This window comes from Nothoprocta perdicaria, unplaced genomic scaffold, assembly GCF_003342845.1.
Source record: "Nothoprocta perdicaria isolate Ctin4 unplaced genomic scaffold, notPer1 scaffold_5, whole genome shotgun sequence".
Lineage (NCBI taxonomy): Eukaryota > Metazoa > Chordata > Aves > Tinamiformes > Tinamidae > Nothoprocta > Nothoprocta perdicaria.
Window position 1 is genome coordinate 9965635 of NW_020455754.1, and position 20638 is coordinate 9986272.

General features: G+C 40.3%; 1 protein-coding gene across 2 annotated transcripts in view; it reads right to left on the reverse strand.

Moving 5' to 3' along the window:
• The window catches only part of SPOCK1 (SPARC (osteonectin), cwcv and kazal like domains proteoglycan 1), a 246313-nt gene that overhangs the window by 142125 nt on the left and 83550 nt on the right, over nt 1-20638 (reverse strand). The window lies entirely within an intron of this gene.

A 20638-nucleotide genomic window follows, 5' to 3' on the forward strand; every position in this document is an offset into this window, starting at 1 on the left:
GGTAGATCTGATTTTGAGGTTGCATGCAAGATTATTTGAAAAGAGATCACAGTTTTCTGCTTTTACTCATCACACACGGTATTGACTTGTGAAAGAAACCTTTGTTGGGCTTCTGAGTGGAATAAAAAGCACAGAGTTGTAGATTCACTGGAAGTTAAAAAAAAATCAARACAAAGAAAAGGTAAACATGATCCAAGAAGGTGGAAGAATGAACAGTTGGGCTTTAGAGAGGGGCTAGAGGCTAGAAATTAGGTAAACGTAAATTGCAATACATCCAGATTCTGAGCTACACGCTGAGTTTTGAACAACCTAACTTAAAGCAAAATAAGTGAATATACAAATGAGCTGCAACGGACCAGCAAGAATTTCTCACAGGTGGCTTCAAATGAGCAGTATCCCGAAGTCTTTAAGGAACCCAGCTCAATATCAACGTGAACCTTCTACCTCTATGCAGTTAGWTTAATCAATATTAGAAAACGCCTTTTTAAACACAAAAAAGAAATCTGAAATTACTTTTTTAATCTAAAGAGAAGTCGAATGAACTCATTTTCCAGAAGATGGCTCTTCACTTTTATCACGCCCAGAACAAAACAATAATGGCTTAAGAAAGCAATAATGAGGATTTGGAAAGAACAACACTGAGACACACAAACAACACTTATGAAAGCAGAGGCATTTAGCAGGCTTAAAAATATCGGTGTACTGAGACCAAGCAAAGCAGAAACAGACTCTGCCTTTAATAAGAACATGCAGCTTCTGTCTCTTAGTTAAAATGAATAAAAGAGAAAGACATCTCTTTGATAATCTGGGGAATTCTCCTATGGGAATCTGAGATTTCAGATATCTAGATGGTTACTTGCACATATCATCAACTTGAAGCATTTCACAAAAGCAATTAGCAATCTTTTTGCCACATTCTCTGTTGGGGGAACACACAGGAATGGGGTGGTAAGAGCCCTCATTCCTCCAGGTCCCTGAACCCAGCCACTATGAATCCTCCTCTYTGCCTTGATAAAGCCAGGGAGCAAACTGATGCCAACGGGTAAGTTTCACTAGTATTAATCTCACGTGTATCTGGCCTCTGGGGAATCTTCATCAAAGGGATGCAAGCAAAAAACACTGGGTATTTAGTAACCAGGGCTTTCAAGTGCTGCATTTCTAATGATCTGAATGCAAAAATACAATTCACCTTTGTTCACATCTCCCCTTTTGTATCTTGTCGGCTTACAAAGAAATCAATTGCAYGTTCCTCTAACACAGTGCAAGGATATGGACAAGCTCTAAATTGTAAGCAGCCTTGGAACACTTCTCAACCAAAATAGGTTTCCTCTGCATAGGACTCAGTGTAACTAGGTGTCCAAGCAGTTAGGGAGCAATAAATAAGCGTTAATACAAGTCCTTCATATTTAAAGCCTCACTCTTTTTGAGACGCAAGGCCTTCCAGAGGCTAAGGACAATTATTTTATTGGATTACATGAGGACTGGATAGTCTAAGTGATTTAGGAATGTTAACCTCACTAAAATATTATATCAAGAAATCCTCAGTCCACAACAACCAATTGAAAAAACAAATGCTGATTTTAAGTGTGAATTTAGGTGTGGGTTTCAGCTGAAAATCTATACATCTCTAGATCTTGAGAGAAACTCAAATGAGGTAAAAACTAAAAGATTAATTCCACTTCTTCAATCTATGGCATTTCCTCAACAACTTGGCTACAGATACCTTTGGCAACCCTATAGGGAGGCTTGTAAAGTAACATGTTAGAAGCAACAGARATACTCAGTCTTATTTTGTAGCACTCATAATTAATGACTGCAAAGTCCCCAACCTTGTGCAGTAAACTCTCAGCAAGATCATTTCTCATTCACTCCCCTTTCCAAGGCTGACCCTACTGTCTTCCACGTGGGAAACCGCTACTGAAGCCGGCAGGAGCTTTGCATGCGAAGGGAGAGCGATACTGCAACCCGAGGCACTACTTAATCTAAACTAATGAGAAAACCTACAGCTTTAACAGTTAAGTAACTGAGGCAAGATACGTGAATTTCCTTAAAACCAAATGGRTCACAATGGGACATCATCATACACATGCAGGATCTGAACCCACGGCCACTGCAATCAATATACATCTTTTTTTATTTCCATGTATTCCTGATTAAACTCACAGCAGCTCATTTAGCACAAGATAGGAAACCATTTACAAGGTTAATTTATGTTCATTTTTCCCAAAGATCTTATGCTGTGCGATATATAATGCTATAAAATAGGATGTGTTCATAACAACCAGACCAATTTATAACCAATTCTCAGCAACTCTTTGTAGAGGTAATATCAATTCCAGTGATGCTCCTCATGCTTAAAACGCTGGCTATTTCCACTACTAGTAATACTGCTAAAATTGGAATGAACTTTCTAAGCGTATCTACTGTGACATTTATCTTCCTCTATCAATATAGAATGCTGGGAACTATTTTGCTAGATAGGGCTAATAACAGGCAGCTGATGCAGAAGTGACTTTGGAGCACCCAGGTGATAGGATGTACCCTCCTATGTGCATTTTATCTGATTTCAGATCAGTCAGCCACTTGCGATGGGTGAGAACACAGGTTATTCCGCCTAGCTTCTCAAAATAAAATATTTAGCATTGTCCACAGACTGAGGAGCGATAAGAGGCAAATGCAGGCTGGAATTAAAGTTMTGCTTGGAAAGAGCCAAAACGAGACATACTGAGAATTCTCAAGACAAACCTATCAGTTGCTGCACACATTTCTGTTCAATTATGCCGCCTTTASGTCAGAGTTAATAAAATTCTACTACATAATGTTTCTTCATGGAGATTGATCGACGTGTTTCATGCCAATTCCTTCCTGAGTCAGTAAGCCTTTATTTGCCATGTCAAGGCAAAAATGATGGCAGGCAGCCTAGCAGAAATGCCAGTGCATACTTTAAAATGTCATTAAGTTGCAGACCAAATKAAACTATTGACCAAATTAAACTGTTTACCATGCATACTACCTAGCGCTTGCTGTCCTTTAAGGCTACATTGCTGTCACATGGGTATCAATGTTTACTTTATATAAATGACAAGCAGACTTCACAGCAAAGACCATGTGATACTAAATAATGAATGTGGGACATCTCTGGGTTTTTTTCCCATGAATGAGCAAAAAGAAAATAACGTGGTAATAAGAAGAAGAGTAGCTAATTCTGCTGTAAAGCCGAGTCACTTCAGGCTGTTTACATCTTATTTAYTACACTAGCCTGACATGGAGAAGCTGTAAATAGGGAGGACAGGTCATCAAAAATACCAAGTCTTGCTGATATGGAACCTGCACCTTCCCCAGATCCAGCAGCAAGGCACCCTGGCTGGTGGCACCATACCCAGTTTGGAGGAGTAGCCCTCAGTCCTGACTCACTGACATCTGAACCCTTCTAGAGAAATTCTAAATATTTTGGTGGATTCTCCAGCAGGTCTGGTCAGCGTCTGAAGGCAAAAATCTGCTCTGTTTYGCACAGAAGAATTGCACCAGTGTCATGACAAGTGGAATTTTGAACTGAACCCTCATGCTGCTTTGGAGGYAAGATGGTCTTATAGACCATTTCCACCAGCTTTCATCACTCCTACTTCTTATTCCTGCTCCCGCATCACTGCGGCAGACAAAGCTGTTTGCCCTCCTGTGCATGGGCTCAGGGAGCCCATTCGCACCCACATCAGTTCTCCAGTACAGGTCAAACAGCAATGAGAAGTTCTGACACAACCGGGCACCCCCGGGAATGGGGTGGTGGGAAGCAGCACCCAGCAGCACAAGAGCATCCCACAGCAAATCCAGCACGCCCAGGGCTGCAGCCCCAGCAGCCGGTGCTGACCCTGGGACACTGCTCGTTGCACAGAGGACACGCGACCAAATTGCTTTTATGTACTGAGATAYGTGACACGCATTTCTTGTTCACTGCCTGCTGCAGTTATTGGCCCCAGAGYTGCTTTCTCTTACACTAAATATCTTTCTTCTCCTTAGGAGGTTTTCAGCAGCTCAGCTTCTGATTAAGGAAAACAAACAAAAAAGAAAGCAAAAAAGAAAACCTTGATTTCTGGTTGTCATGTGCTAATCCTTGTCTCCTAATGGCTTTGATCCAAGTCATGGCACTATCAGCAGGAAAGAGCTCAGTTCCCAACAGTGAGGACCAGGCTCCTGGGTTTAGACCAGGCTGATAATCACCCTGGCAAAAGAGAATGAGATTTACCCTGGATCAGCATCCCAGCCCTGTGGAGCTGCTACATCTGCTGCTGGKCAGGCTCAGCCTCCGGAGGTTCAAGCCTCAGTGAATCAATATGGATAATACCAGGATAACTGCAAGTGACTGCTAAAACAAGCAAACAAAAACCCCAAACTCCCCACAACTGAAAATACCTACCCAGAAYACAGTGTTCTGAGATCAGCAGAGAGATCTGAGCAGCTTTATTTTGATTTTACTTCGGTCCATTTTCACATCAGGGACTTTTCCTAATTGGCATGATTCAGTTAAASTAGRACAAATTTTGAGAKTAAAAAAAAAAAAAAGATAGATTAACGGTTTGGATAATGGCATGGGGAGCAGGCTTATAAACCCCAGAAACGAGGACAGGAGCTCTAATACTCTGGAGGGCTACAGTGAAGAAAGATCTTGGAAAATTAGAGAAATGAATACGGCAACAATCAGTACATGCAAATACAAAGCAGCATCATTACAAAGCAAAAATCAAAGGAATAAACACAGAATGAGAATTGACTAGGTAGAAATAATAGCAAACAAGATCCCAGAGTGGCTGCAGATTGCTGCCTGAATAGCAATCAAAAACGTCAAGCTGTTGAAGAAAAAAAAATAAAAATCTTTCTACTAGCGTGTATTAAGAGGAAAGTCTCAACTCAAACATGGAAGATAATTACTCTGCTCTACTAAGCATTGCTGATACCCTCGGCTGGAGTATGGTCCTGTCTGGGGAAATATATAAACAAGATATACAGGATAACGCTGAGAGTTCAGGGGGGAACAGTAAAATTGATAAGATTTGGAATACGACTTATACGGAAATGATGAAAGGAAATAGACTGAATTAGTCCGGAAAGAGAAAGCTCAGCAGGGAGCCATGATATGGCTTCAAATGTGCAAATGCTGTCATAAAAACAGCAGTTTTCCTTGACTATTGCTTCTCCCCTTCCCAGCCCTAAAGGACCTCGGACTCTGCGGCTGAACTGCAGGTCCAGGGGAGCAATGGGAAAGACTGTCCCCCCCAAACCCCCAACGGGGCAGCCAAGGCTCGGTTTCCAACACGCTGCTCKCATTTGCTCCAAGTTGCCCTTGCAGCGGGAAGGAAGCAATGAATGATGGTGACCTTGAAATGTTGAAAGACAAGTGGGTTACAAATTCCCCAAACACAAACTCAAGGGATACCCGAGCGATCAGGCTCTATCTAATTCACCTGTGAACGTGATTCATTCACATCTTTATTTTCCCAGGCACCTTTGGATATTTTTAATATTAAATGTGAGAGACRTAGGATTGCATGAGGGATGTTTTGGGATATTTACATGTAATTAGGGTATGATAGTCACATTAGGAATCGTTTTTCTTTGACSGACTCCAGCAGCAGCAGCACTCAAGCCTTTATAGCAATATCTTATTTCTCCAATTATCTTGGTGGTGTTGAAATCAGCCATAATCCCATTGCAGGAGGTATATTAAAGTAAAAACACTAGCAGATCCTCATATAAGGAATTAATGAGAAAGTGGCCAATATCACAACGTTCATTTAGAGAAAATGGCACACTGTCAAATCTAATGAAAACTTTAAGAAAGGTGCATGTCCTTCATCCTATACAGCGTTTGGAGAGATGATAATAGTGCAGAAAAAGAAAGAAAACTTTGGAGAGAAACTGTAAATATTAGATATTGCATCTGAAGGAAGATATTAAAGTAACACATTCTTTTGGCCACAGCTCTATTTCTTTTTGAGCAAATAAAGCTCAAAAAAATTGGAAAAAAATGATCATTCCCATCAGGAGGTTCTGAAAAGACATCAAATAGATTAAACTGCTCTTGTCTTTGTGTTTGAATACAGAAACAACGAAAAGTAATTTTGGTTCAGAAAAGCTGAGGGTAAACAACAGTAATCTCGGGTTTCATTTTCATTCCTGCAGGTCTCCTCGCTGATGCTTTGCCCTTAATTGCCTTTCTAGTTACCTAGTTGAGCATAACTGTGCGCGAGCATATTTAAACAAGCTCACTCTGTTGTCTTAACTCCTGCAGGAGCAACCTTATTTTTAGCATTGCAATGTGCTTTCGAGACTGACAAGAGTAAAAGGATAAACTTATAACTCTTTTTCTGCTATCAAATTAAATATGTCTTTACCGTAGTTTACACATTTTTAAAACCTAATACTCTCAGTCTTATTAATTACTGAATGCAGGCAGATATGAACTGCTAAGCATTTCCTTAATGATTCTCAGCTGCCCTACAGCCATGGAAGCATCTTACTGACCCCCATGCCTGTCAGTCCCAGTACATGAGGGAAAGGGATCCAGGTTGAAGCAGAAAGAAAAGTAGCAGTAATAGTTGGGTTGGAMAGAGCAGAAAAGGAGAATGAGAGAAAAGGCATAAAAGGCAAAGAGAACGCTAAGTTCACAGCAGACAGAAGTTCACATCAGAGCAGGCAACAGAAGTTCTGAGAAAACATGAAGTCAAAACCAAGACTCACTTCAAAAAGCAATGCGCTTAAAGAATTAATATTCTGAGATGCAACAGGAGCTTTTGATCTATGAAGYTGTTGAGACAAACTAGCTATGCCTCACCATTAAGGTTCAACAGCAGCTGAATGTCAGGAATTTCCAGCAATATGAAAAATGCAGAGAAGAAAATCAAAAGACACCCCAAAGGACAGTATCTCCCTTCTTCTCCCAAAAATGTTTTGAGGAAAACACTGTAATTAGTCTAGTGAATTTTAAAATAGTGTATCATCAGTCTTGGTGCCATACTCGAGGAGAGAGGAAAAGGGTATCGGCAGCTATCATAATCTGGGTTGAAATTCTGCCTCCACAAAGACAAATGGCCAAATTCCCATTGCCTTCCACGCTACTCATTTTCCACCTTGGAGCACACTGTGCCTATAAGCTTTGAAGGCTGCTTTAAATCCTGCAGGCTTGCACAGCACAAACACCATCAAACAAATTTCATCACTTTTTTCTTATCAATTTAAAGAAATTAGTAGCTGAAGGGTATACCGAAATGTAATAGATCTTCATTTGAGTGAAGCATTGGGTACAATTTGCATGATCAGACTTGAAAGCTTTATAAAAGTTGGCTTGGCCATAAGGAATAGTCAAATGGCACGAAGCTGAAATAGCCCAAGGATCATTGATGTGATTCACGATGAACAGGCTTGCTATATGTGGGGCAAAGAGGGGTTTGCACCCTCACTGGTAGCTTGTGGGTGCTGATCAGCAAACACCAGGTTGGAAGAAAAAAGAAAAAAGGTAATTAGGCTGTTAGAAAGTAACTGGCTTCTCAGCAACTGTCTCACAATCCCCTGGAGAACTTCTCRCCCACTGCTCAGTCTGCTCCCTCCTTATTCTGTCTTAGTTCATGGTGAACCCAACACTGAAATCCTGACTGCTGAGCATTGAAGTCCCTTTAAACACTGATTTAGATGGTCAAAGCGGCAGCACCTTGGAAGGATGACGGACCAGGGGAGGAAAGGAATTTTTGCAACTATTTTTCCTTCCCTAGAATGGTTCTGCTATGATTGAAAGAATTGCCCTAGCAAAGAATTTGAGCACATACTTCATGGAGCTCACACACTAAGCAGGGGAGTAGGGGAAAAATAAAATTTTATTGTTGCAATTACATGACTAAAGAACTTAAAAGTTAGGTTATATGATCTGAGCTTGGGAAGCTGATATCAAAGCTGGAAAAAGAAACTTTATCTCTCAAGGCTCAACTGACCACTGCACGGAGTTAGCTTATATAGATTCATCCTGGAACTGAAGGATGGAACTAACTGTTAGATGTTCTGATGTTTATATATTGACATGAAAATGTTTCACTCTATTCCACTAGACCAGGAATGTGGATTTAAATCAGTCATTGGAGCAGGTACTTTCTGTCTCTCCACTTCCTTGCCCCTTGCACATGGAAGGTGGCACTCAGGAAAGAAACTGGTTGATGAAACTTGCCTGGTTTTCCCATCAAACTTCCATTTTTAAACCAAGAACAGGGAACACTGTATTTGCTGCATGACATCTACTTTTACAGGCAGCTGGTGGTGCTGAGAATCCCTAGCTGGTGTGCAATTGTACCCTTGTGCAAATTACGAGTGAATTGTGTGGAAYAGAGTAGAGACAGCAAAGCCCGGCATCACCTGCACAGTTCTTATCACAATTATTCTTTCCTAACAGTGATTAATTTGGTTGCAATACAAAGAAAGTCACCCCTTCACATGGCAAAGACTTTCTGCATTCATTTCTTTCATTTAATTTGAAGCAGGAGACGGCACTATCTCAAACCGCACAAATCAAAACGAGCTAAATCATCGCCAGCATCTAGAGATTCAGGGAGAGAGGTGTGCCCAAYGAACACAAGTAAATCACAGAGGAGTGATATCCTGGAGGCAAAAGGAATTATTTTGGACATGCACAATGCTTTAAAGCTCAGAAAGTAATTTAGAGATGCTAAAGCTTTCCAGATAATCCTCACGCATTCTTCTACCTATATCTACTGTTACATTCTAAACAAATTCTTCTCTAATAAAATGCCATAATTTAATGCACTGATGGTAATGCTGATTCAATTTCCTGCTTGCATAAATGTCTAAATCCATATAAAAACCAAAACAACAACAACAACCCCATTGGGCCTAGGTTTAAAAATTTGTACTTCTTATCATTGATGTAGTCAGTTAACGGTCCAGTAAAAAGTGTCTTTTGATAAACTGATCATACCTGACGTGCTCTACCGTAAACACTGTATAGGCATCCACTAGTAAAAGCATTAAAAAAGAAAACATCCTTTGGCTCTGAGCATGGATTAAAGGATTATTTAACCGGAGGTAAGCAAGGAGGGTAAAGTTATTTCAAAGAATGTGGAAATTCTGTTCACTGCCAACTGAAGGTGGAGACTGTGGTGAGCAGCATGTGGAATGCAAATGCAGGACTGTGTTATTCGTAGCAGATATACTACTAGCAAGAATCCTAAGGGCAGAAAGGAAATGTCCAATTTTGTTTAATTTTATATGCAGAAAGGTAGGCACTGAAGGAAGACAAAGCATTTTATTCAAATTCCGGCTTTGAGACATGCATGCAAATGTTTAAAAGCAGTCAAAATTTGCACAGTCACACATCAAGAGAGGAAAGGATCCGGGCTGCTTTGTTATATCCTCCATCTGATATTCTGAGTATCTGACTGATAACTAGACCAAGCCACTTCAGATCCATCTTCCCCAGGCTCAGGTCATGAGCTTCACAGCAGGATCCACACAGGAAACGATGTCTCATTCTTCTGGGAATCATTTAAAACATTCCAACTGCGCAAAAGAAGGGGGAAATACCAAAGAGGAACGAAAAGCGGAAAGCGCAGTCCAAAGAGCCAGCCTGGGCATCACAGACTTTCAGAGAGATGCTAGAGCTGAGATGCTTGGGATCTCAGGTGCCTGGCCCACACGTGGCTCTGACACGCTGCCACCTCCACAATGCCCCCAGGCAGCAAGTGCAAGAGGATGGCACCGACCAAGCCCTCGTCAGACCCGTGGTGCACTGAGTAATGCACAGGGTGGAAGACTGGAGAGAAGTGAGGAGGTGAATAACCTTCTAYGCTTTACTGAGGGACAACTTCCCTCCTACAAGGACTGTGCTTTAAGTTTGGACCTTCTAATTCCTAAAACATACTTTTCCTGCCTCTTTAAACACCTCATTTCTCAGGATTTTCTGCCAAGAGTACCGAATGCTTCATTTCAATCAGTTTGAGAGAGGCTAGGGAGGGCAGTAAGAATGAAAACATCATTTAGGACTCGTAAATGATCTTTGAGGAATAACAGCTCTCTGTTATGACAGGTCTAAATGGAACATAACAGTGAACCTTCATGTAAGGGAAAGGTTGCTAAAAGTAAGATGACAGCCAACCTTTTGCCACATCAATAGTAGTAAGACAAGTTTGCAAGTCAAGGGTTTGATCTGCAAGACCAGTTCACAGTACAAATTCATCATAGAATATAAATTGCAGATGGGTGTCTGGCACTGGAGATCTTTAAGAAGATGGTGGATAAATATTTGGAACAATAGGGGAATAGGGTATTAGTCAGCTCCTTTAGCCTCTCCTGGGATGAGGTCATCCAATCCCATTCCCAAAGCATTGCAAGTTTAGTGCATTGAGGAAGTAATGAACTAATTATCTATGTGAGCAAATTCTGATAGGATGATATACCTACTAAGCTACAGTTTTGCTGGATTTATAGTTTGTTCGCTGCAATTTCCATCTCTAGTAGATGAGGTGTGAAATTGCTTCACTAGAAGGACTCCGCACATAACAGCATTAGACAGCATTTGGAAAGATAGAAGTAAAGCTGTCACACTTCGGGATCATATCAAGCTCATTGCTACTTCTGGATCAGTAGATTCTTGTCATTCCCTGGACATGCGGCTGTCCTTTCAGCTGGAGATCTGGCCACATATCTCCTGCTTCACGGCTGGACCACTCATGTTGTTCAGTCTCAGGTAAGAAACACTGAACAGCAACATTACAAAGACAGTCAAACAAACAACAAAAAACCCCCAAAACTCAAACACATCACTCTGCTTCATCTGTTTTGCTCACTTCAAAACCTCCTTCAAAYCCTTCATAATTTATAAATATTTTAAGGGTGAGGCTAACCCTCTCAGACACCTTCTTATCCCTAGCTCTCCGCAACCSTGCTGAAACAAATACACCCCAAAACATGTATGTGAGACAACACGGTCACCAGGAGACTGGTCAGGGCAACAGTAAGAGAACAACTAAAAGAGAAATATACAGTGAGCATAAAGTGTCATTTTCCACCTAAATAATGGAAATGTAAGCTCAATCACTGTAACTTCACTAAGGAGCCTCTGCGTAACTGAGGGCAGAATTTGACCTCAAATGCAATGAAATTAATGAATTAAGATTTAATGCCTAGCTTTAATTGGAAGGACAGGCCAATTTTATTATAATTCATTAAAATCCATTCACCACAAACATCCACACCTTAGGCTCTTTATATGGTTCAGACACATCATGTAAATTCGTTCCACTTAACGGAAAATAAATGCTACCATTAATTTCTATTAAAATACTGGTTAATTCACTTTTACCACCATTGATATACAAAACAAAATGCTGTTATTAGCTCCCTACTATGTACCATACATGTATTTTAATGAACTTTCATTTAYCAGCATGCTGGAAAATCATTTTTCAGAGTAACACTTCTCACCATTGAGGAAATTGCCTACACTGAAGTACATCCTCTTATAATTACTCAATACCTTATGATAGTGTACTTGTATCTCAGCCTTAACTTTTGATTATTTTCTTTTAAAATACAGTATTTTGCCAATGTGCTACACAAACATGTGGTGGGAGGAACCAAAACAGAATATAACGTACATATGACAAAAGCCTATAAGAAAATTCTCAGCATAAAACCATTCCCTCCAGAAAGATCTTTTAATCCTCCCATCTTGCCTGGACTATCCAACAAGGAGCAATGTTTCCAGCAGGCTTCAGCCTCCTGAAGCCCTATGCTGCCTTAAATGAATGGCAATTACAACTGAGCTATACACTTTACAAATCTTGAGGTCAACAGTTCAGTTTCATCATTTTAATCCAAAACTTATTTTTTTTAACTTATAAACTGCACAGAAATACCCCCTTTTTTCTTCTTCTTTTTTTTTTTAATAATCGAAACTCTTTCCTTTTACATAGTAAAAGAGCGTAACAATGAATAAGGAAATATCAGCTATATCAGAGGATTATCCCATTGGAAATCAATTACTATTTTACCTGACTTGCCCAAAGTGTCCATTTAGTTAAACATCATCTGTTGCATAATTGATTTTCACATCTCGCTGCTCCCTCTTCCCCATCTCTCCACAGCTCAAAGGAAAACAGTAAAAGTGAAACTACCTTAAACTTCGCACTTCTTCAGCCTTTCTTCCAATACACATATAAATGCTTTTTTTTTTTTTTTTTTTTTTTTTTGATTATCTGATGCTGTACTAGATTTTTAACCAGGAAACCTTTGTATTCTCTTGAGTCTGCTAAAGATGATCCAACAGCTTAGGGGTAGAAACACGTTCAGGGAATAAGCGACACCTGACAGGGCTCTCACCAGCCACTTGCTTCATTTCCAGGTGTTTTCAATTGCTCGGGTGCAAAGACTAGCAGGAGTTCTGTCTAGTTGGCATTGCTGTTAGCATAAATCTGTGAACTTCACTGGACTTCTACTTTAAACAGAGTGAATCTTGAGCAGTTTTGCAGGATCTGGGAAACTGATAGCCAAGCGATGCAAGCAATCTGTTGATCACCAAGAAGTGTCCAGATGGGGCAGACTGGGGGTACCAGCAGCAGCTGCAGCAAACTAGAAGTCACCAAGCAGGTAACCTCTTCCCAAGCTAAGGAAATGGAAGATTTTTAAGGGAGTCGCTGGGGGAAGAGGCTCTGGAGAGAACTCAAAAAAGYGAAGCCCAGGTAACCAACAAGCCAGGGGAGCCCATGGGCCCGCAGCAGATACAGGCATGGCAGAGCTGSAGCTGCTCCATCAATGTGCCCAACTTCCCTCCTGGACTGTGCCACCTCTCCCCCAAAACAAGGGAGTCCTGTMATTCCTAAAATCACATATAACTATGATTAGAGCAACCATGTTCTGTTTAAAGAGTAGCATGTTAAAATACACGTATTAATTGTACCACGGTGGAAGCAACAGATCTATCTCACTASTGCCTTCCTCCTCAGGCATTCAGCTCCCACTAGATATGCAGCCCCTCTCTCCTCTTTCATGTCAAAGCTTTCTTTTTTCTTCTCTTTTTTATTCCCTGTTTTGAAAGCTGGAGTTACTGTGGGGCTGATGCAAACAGACCTATTTCCAAGTCACGTCAACAGCTGCATGTGTCAAAACGTCAGTCTTTGGGGCAATTTTACAAGCTAAGCTCCACACACTAGGTGTTTGCAAGACTTCCATACATCAAGCACGGGGCTCGCAAATGCGCCACATGACACTCTACCAGGGAATGCAGGGTCCTATACAAATTCAAGGGARAGCACAGTAATAGAACCAGACAAAAGATGAAATATTTCGCAGGTAGTGGGAACACCAGCTGATAGCAATTTCTCTTTCATGCCACAGTATACTTAATTTATTTATGGGCATTGGAAAAATGTTATTGGCACAGTTCTGTGCATGAAAATACACTAGAAGAGCACTTCTAGTATTTCTCTACTTTAGGAAAAAGTAGTTGRGAAGGAGGAAAAAAAAGAAAATAAAAAATTCTTGCCCAAATAACAAGTTGCTTTACTTTTGATGCAATCCTGATGAAGGCAAAAGAAAAGTTAGGTAAATAATAGCTGGAACAGCTAAGTACAGACCTTACTCAGTACAACAGTAAGGGCATATTTATATTGATTTATATTGAGACAATGCCTAAAAATGCAAGGGAATAACCCATCATCTTTAGAGGGCAAACAAATCAGTGCAAGACTCGTTAAAGAAGAGGTAACACTGCTTTGCTTGGTAGTTTTATGGCCTACTGCAAGAGAAGCGTATCCATTTTTTCTTCTGTGATGCAAAGTAGGGTTTTTACCCTTTCTTTTTTTATTTTTAAGATTTCTAGAGCTCATCTCAACAGCTCCTAACTGCTTGGTTTTACACAGGCCATTTTACAAAGGCCCGCAGTGAGAAAGAAGCTCCGGGCTGGAGCACTCAAAGCAGAGAGACATTTGTTTTTATCGACTACTACAAACATTTATCGATTTTCTTAATAAAGAGCTAAAGGGAAAGAGAAACTCCATGAATACAGTGCAGTGTCCCATTAGAATAATTGCCACAGTGCTTACTTAACATGCACTAAAGATTATCCTAATGTGCAACAACCCCTAGGACTGCTTATCTGAACATCCATTTATCATGCAGTTCTGATTATCTCACGTTAAGAATAAGATGGGAGGTGCAGGACTAAGTGAATTAACTCTTCAGCTCATAAATTAAAGCTGCTTCAGAAACATATTGGAGATTAGATTCCCCTGATCTGCCTTGTGGTGGACACAAMTACTTCGTGAAGGGACCCCAAATGTGGAGCTATCATCTCTCTCATAGGCACTGCAAGGGTGTGCGGCCATGCTGTGTAAGACAGTAATTCTATTTATTAACCTCTCTCCTACACAAAATAGATTAAATCCTTGCACAGAGGATAGTTGAAGAGGAACCATCATCTTCACAGGCAGTTTTCCACTATCTACACTTTAACCACAATTTATGAAAAGCCAAGATATTGCATGGAATGAGAACTTTAAATAAAGCTGCTAGACAATAACCGAAACCATGAAAAAAAAGGTATTAATGTCAAGATCCACTGATATATTGCAGTCAGAAGATATGAAAAGAAGGACTGTGACTAAGCAGCTGATCAGAAGGACTGTGACTAAGCCTACCAAACTGCTATGTATTTTCAACACACTATATCTGGGGAACTTTTGTGAAGAACAGCACCAGAGTATATATGAAAAGGTTTTTTAAAATATTGCTATATACAATTCAGGCAACATTTTGTAGATTAAAGTAACTTATCAAACAACCAAAGAGCGCAAAACTGGTATGCAGGTCTGCAGATTGGATGAGACATAATAGTATTTTATTCAAATAGGTTTAATCTGTAATCAGTAATAGCAGGAAGAACAGCTGTGATTCAGTTAGTGTCTTGGTGACCTGAGTGCTTCGGTTTACAGCTGAAGGACATTTAATTCCTAAGTACATATATGCTGTCATATTTTATCTACTGAATTGAAAGGGAATAGGTTAACTGATTTTCACCTAAATCTTTCATGTTAGGAWAGAGTAGGAGCTTTATTCCCACTTGGCCAGATACAATATTCAAGTCCAGAACCATCTACAGGACGTCCTATTGAGACTAGATTACCAAGCGAGATGGGCACAGGCAGCCAGAGAAAACAGGCTGCATTTTGCCAAGCCCTGTTCACATTCATTGAGGTTTGCAAGCCCGTGACAATTCCAGTTATTAACAATCCTGAAGCTTACGCTCATTACTCCCATCAGATGAGAACTTGTATTTTTTCAAACTGTGCCAAAATATTTGTAGACAGTGACTCATCTTTATTCCTTTCTGTGCTTTGACTGGAAATCTATTTGCACAAACCACCTCTTTCAACCTCTTTCAACATTTCTTCTGGGCTCTTTCAGTAAAATTCAGCAGAAYGCAACCCCAGGACAGCAGTTTGAAAAGGCTGCTAGTCCCTCTCTCCTGTGGCCAAGCTAGGTCAGCTACAAATATGTCACAAGCTATAAGCCATCTGTCTAAAATATTTTAAACCACTGCCAAAGMCAGAGCCTAATACAGACTCTTTAAAGTATGTCCTAACACTTAGCTGGACTCATCATTACGACGAGTAAAATCAATCATTTCTGCTGCAATTTAAACATATTGCCCCCCCCCCTTTTTGAAAATTCACAATAGATGAAGAGAAACTCGTTTTTGCAGCTAATTTTATGTATTCTGTAAACAGTATTTTTGTTTTGTGCTTTTTCCCTCCCACACACGGATGCACCTGCTTTCTTTCAGCCTTCCCTTCCAGGATGTATTTTCTGCATCTCTGATCGTATCTGTTCCTTTTCTCTGGCCTCTTTCCAATTGGTTCATACCCTCCTGGAAGCACCACCTCGAACCTGGCCAGCGTTCTCCAGCCATGGTCTTCCTGGCGCTGAGCAGAGCCCAAGGATTACTCACCGCTACGTGTGCCAGTGCAACCCTTGCCTTTTCTTTGCAGCAGAAGGACAATGTTGCCTCATGTTCACTTTGTAATCCATTGTAATCCCCAACCATTTCTTTCCTCAGAATTTGTGACTATCCAATTGTTCTTCATCCCACTTTCCATGGATGAGTGTTCTTACCTAATACACAACTTTGCATTTGTGCTGATTGAATTAATCCTACATTTTCAGATTTAACTACTTAAGGCTACTCTGAATTTTATTTCCATTCTTCAAAAGCTCCTTCTAGCTTGGCATCACCTCTGAATTTGATACACATACTAATTCAAACATTTGCTATTTAATGAAAATAGGGAATAATATTGGACACTAAATAGATCACAGAGCAACCCTACTCCATTTATCCTTTCAGCTTGACATTGAAACACTAACAGCTCTACCTGCATGTGCTCTTCCAACTGATTTTGTACTCACCTCACAGTAGTTTCCTTCGGACAATATTTCTCTAACTTGCTTATAAGAAAGTAATGTAAGCCAATGTCAAAAGCCTCATTAAAGCCAAGATACGTGATACTGCAAGCTCATCCCTGAGTCTCAAAGCCTGTAAATGTCACAGTAGAAAATTAGTTTAGTTTGGCATCCATGCTGGCTTTTTTTTTTTCATCTCCTTATCTATTTGCTGCTAATAAATGCTTGTTTTGGTATTTATTCTTTTTTTTTTTCAGGATTTCTAGCTCAACTCACCAGATACAATTTCCCTCCGTTATTCCACTTTGAAAAGTAAGCACTATGCTTGCCCTTTTCCAGGCTTTTGCAATTCCATGAATTTTCAAAGGTAACTTTTAATCATTCTAAAATGATTCCAGCCAATCCACTTAACCCTTGGATCAATTCCTCTGGGCCCAGCTGATTTGCAAACATCTAATTTACCCCATCCTGTTCTTCCTCTAATCCATARTCTCGCACTTTAGCTGAGGACATTAATCACGATCGCCACCTGATCACAGACGACCTTTCAAGTGAAAACCAAGGCAAGGAGAAGACACTTTGGCCTTCTCAGCATTGCCTTTACATAGGGTTTTTTTTTTCTCCACTGAGCAGTAAGCCATCATTTCYCTTTTCTGCTCTTCCTTCTATTCACATCTCTACAAACATGTTCAAATACTGTGCAAATCACTCTTCTGATTGGCTAATGATTTAAAGCTCATTCTGACTTGCAGTATAAATCTCCTGCTAAGCAGTCCGATATTTAAGTCAAATCATATTTCAAAGCCTGAGACTTTGCCCTTGTTTGGTTTGGCCTTGTTAAGTCAGAATAAAAATGGAAGCAGCTGATTTAAAGAATGCATTGAAGTTTCTCTTAGAGCTTAAGGAAGGAAGCTTTGCAGACATGTATTTGCCAAATGCAATTCATTTATAAAGGTTTAAGTGTGTTTAAAAAAAGGAGCTCCTCTACACTAAGTTGAAGCAAAGGGAGGAGAGTCCTTTGCTTCCTAAATGACGTCAACAAGAGCAGGGCTGGACCAGACATGAAACAGATGAACATTAATGACAAAATCGGAGACTCACAAACTTCTAAGAAACCTAATGTTACACTTCTAACCCATGAATACGACTACGAGCACCTGTTTGGAGAATACAAGTAGCCAAACATGCTCAAAAGGCCTTTGATGGTGGCCCCTTTGATTTGGGCTGATTCTGTTAGCACGTTTTAAAATTGCACTGATTTACTGAGAATTTCTACACACCATTTGTGTGCGGTTGTCCTATGAATAAGCCCCTAAAACTAATTCAACTACAGCCAAAAAATAAATTGCAAACTAAGTTTTCCAATTGAAATCTGCCATCTGAAGCACAGTAATGGAAAACATTTATTATAAAGCTAACATATATATGTGGCTAGAAATGTGTACAGTACAAAACAATTTTCTGAAAGGAATTTATTCAGSATTTTCTCAAAGAGCATCTTAACTTGGCTAACAGAAAATTACATGTTCAAAAATAATTGTAGGTTCCATGATTTTCCTCCTGAAGCACAGGCTTCCCATTACCGTCTTTTTGCTTCTGGAATAATTATAAATTTTAGGTTAACTTTATCCTGCACAGCTGCACACTGCCATTTCTGGAGCCTGGATTTGCACAAATTCTCATCCTTGGAGCTGCTGGGACTGCAAAACTGGGGTAAGGCCACACTGAAGGGTGCAATCTACTCAAAAGCTGAGTTTCCTCCTCAAAAGTGAGGTTGTTTTGCCAGTTCAGACAGTTCTCAAGGGAGCTCTTTGCAACAAATGTGCATGTCTGAATAAATAGTAAATGAATATTTACACTCAAATCCACACGAGCGTGTCCGACATCAGTCGATAATAGCCAGGTCCTAGTCAGATAGACAAGAACTTCCATATGGTTCAATAGAAGAGGGATGTGGGGATGGAGATTCAGGGCAAATATTATTTAAAATGTGACACAGCTCTGGGAGAGGAAGGAAATGTCCCTGTCCGGGTTTCTCAGGTAGTGGAAAAGTATTAGTGACAAAGACAAAATAAACAGTTTCTAACTAATCAGCATATTTGACGATTCTGGTGGATGGTTTTAGGACAGATTTGAGAAGAAACTGTTCAACAGAATCAAGTYTTCCCCCCTTTTACTAGGTCCTTCTACAGCCTCGTTATTAATAATAATAAAAATAGTAATGGCAACTCAATGGTCTAAACATTTTGGATTAAGAGCTCATGTACTGGCAGCACAGAGTGCAGCCCATTACTTTCACGGTTTCTATCTTCCGGGTAATGATGCTCTAAAAAAGCCATATGACAAGCAAATTGGACACCATTCCAAATTGGTTTCAGCCACCTTAARCTTAACCAAATGCACTCTTCATTTGTGCAAGAAAAATTAATAACATCTATTTATCCATAAAAGAARTTATAACTGCTATTGAGGGGTGGCTCACAGCGGAACGTACCAGGAACTCAACTTTATTTTCTTATTTAACAGCTTTCACTCATAATAATACATAAAGTCTTAATAGGTTAATTTTCCGGCAAGTCTGAACAGGTGAAGAATATTAGACATTTAATGACTGTATCAAAATCTCTGACTTGAGAACATTATGCTACTTTTTTTCCCCCGATTCCCGCTTTYGCCAACGGAGACAGGGAAGCTAGGAAGCATGTCAAGTCAGCTGCCAAGCTGCTTAAAAACTCTCAAACGACCTTGTCAGAAAAAAAAAAAAGACAAAAAACACACGCGCGCACACAAACCCCTTTGATTTATATTTTAAAAATCCTGACTAACCCGCCCCTTTCACTCACTCTTCTGCCTCTCTGGGTTCGATATTAATGACCAGCAGCCACTGTCAGGCTCTCCGCACGGCTCCGTAGCTTGGCTCCGGCGCTGGGACGCTCACCTTTGCTTTGCCTTCTCCTCCATGCAAGGCAAACAGAAAGCCAGGCTAGGAGCAAGGCTAAAAATAAACCCTGATGATTCGAGGACCCTCCTGGATGCAGCTAAGCCCTTCAGGTTGACTCTCCTTGAAAAGGCTGCTCTGCAAAGATGCCTCCTGTCACACTCTAGGGGCTATTCCAGGCAAAGTCAAACACGCAGGGGCACTTTCCTACAAAACCAGGCATGTTTTGTCTGGGGAAACACCTGCATTATTTTGCTCTGCATTACAGGYAGAAAGCAGACAGCTAGGTGATGCTGCTATGTATTTCTGAATGCTTAATTAAATGATTCAGTCTGCAATAAAGCTACTGCAGGCCATCATTCCAAGATGGACTATCTGTGTGCTAGGAGAGATTTTATGCTGAAAGAGAAACGATCCCTTTATTTCTAAAGAGGCAGGAACTGGTAACAGATGTAAGATTGTCTGTATCGCTTCAGGGTATCCATGTGTAATTTCAGATTTTCTAAAATGATTTGTGCTTTTGCCCACAGTCAGAGATCTCAGTAACACAATGAACCAGACAGGTTTTGAGCCTGGCAGTTCAAAATCTTTTTGCAATATTTTGCCAGGATTTATCCCACCCTCTTTTGGAAAGACAGAGGGTTGCAAGGTGGCAAAAAGAGTGGAGAGCACAAGTTCCATTCAAAATCAATGAGATTTGTAATCCTAAATCCCTCAAATGCTTTTGAAAATCTCTCCCAGAGACTCTAAAAGGCTTTTGCTGCAGATGCGCTGCTCGACAAAAGTGTCCTCTTCCTCCTTCCTTTGACACTGAAGTTTCATCTCCATAAAGACAGCAAATCTCCTCTCTTCTCCTCTCATATGCATAAGCTGCCAAAAATATTTCTGGGAGCTAGACACACATAATTCAAGGGCAATGAAATATAGAAATAGATGTAAAGTGAAATTTTAAAAGCCCGTATGTGTCCTCAGAGATTTCTAATGGGTCCTTCCTTCTTATATCTCTTCAGCAATGCTAAGATTCAAACCAGAGACAGGCAAAGCTGCTCCCTTTAAAATCTGTCCTTTGCAAAGCAAATGGCCAAGGTTTAAAGCCAAAGCCAACAAACCAATCTCCTGTTCTGGTCCTGGCCTCACTTCTTCCTTCACTTCCCCATGTCTTTCCTTCTCTTTCTCTGCTGATTCACTCCTCATTTGTGCTGTGACTCACTTCAATAATCCCATACTTTTTAATTTCCAGAGGTGCCAAAG